The sequence below is a fragment of the Erpetoichthys calabaricus genome, chromosome 18, assembly GCF_900747795.2.
Source record: "Erpetoichthys calabaricus chromosome 18, fErpCal1.3, whole genome shotgun sequence".
In the NCBI taxonomy this organism is placed as follows: domain Eukaryota; kingdom Metazoa; phylum Chordata; class Cladistia; order Polypteriformes; family Polypteridae; genus Erpetoichthys; species Erpetoichthys calabaricus.
Window position 1 is genome coordinate 7,833,815 of NC_041411.2, and position 726 is coordinate 7,834,540.

Sequence of the window (726 nt, forward strand, 5' to 3'; positions counted from 1 at the left end):
AGTAAGACGTTGGGGACTTTCAAAACTCGACTTGATGTTTTTTTGGAAGAAATAAGTGGATAGGACTGGCGAGCTTTGTTGGGCTGAATGGCCTGTTCTCGTCTAGAGTGTTCTAATTCTAATTCACTACTTTTCAAATCTAAACTTAAAACTAATCTATTTAAGACAGCTTTTCATCTCTCTGATTACAATTGCTCTTTCTGATTTTAAATTTTGTATTTTAGTTTTGTTTATAATGTGTGTTTGATCTACTGTTCAGTGTCCTTGAGCATTTAGAAAGGCGCATACAAATAAATAAAATGTATTATTATTATTAATTAGGTTGTTTTTTTTTTATCGCAATACTGGTGCAGCACACTAGATGGCAGCATTTCCAAGCAGAATGCTGACGTCAGTACAAAACAACCCACCTGGATTGTGTCTCACTCCGCTGCACCTGCCTACCCGTCGAGTCCTGGCACAATTACAGGATTCTGCAAAGGGGTGAAAAAAAAACAAACAGTCGCATATACTGGGCCCTACAAGGACACTGTATCTCCATTGTAACCAGTTATCATAAATTGGGATTTTGAATTCAGTAACAAAGAGTTACAAAAATATTCACCTTACTTTACTGGAACATTTGGATGACCAGAGTTAAATTAAAATGCCTTATAAACAATCAGAGCTCCAGCTATTCAGAGGTAAATTTTATAAGTTCAGTTACAAGATGGCAAAAGTACTACA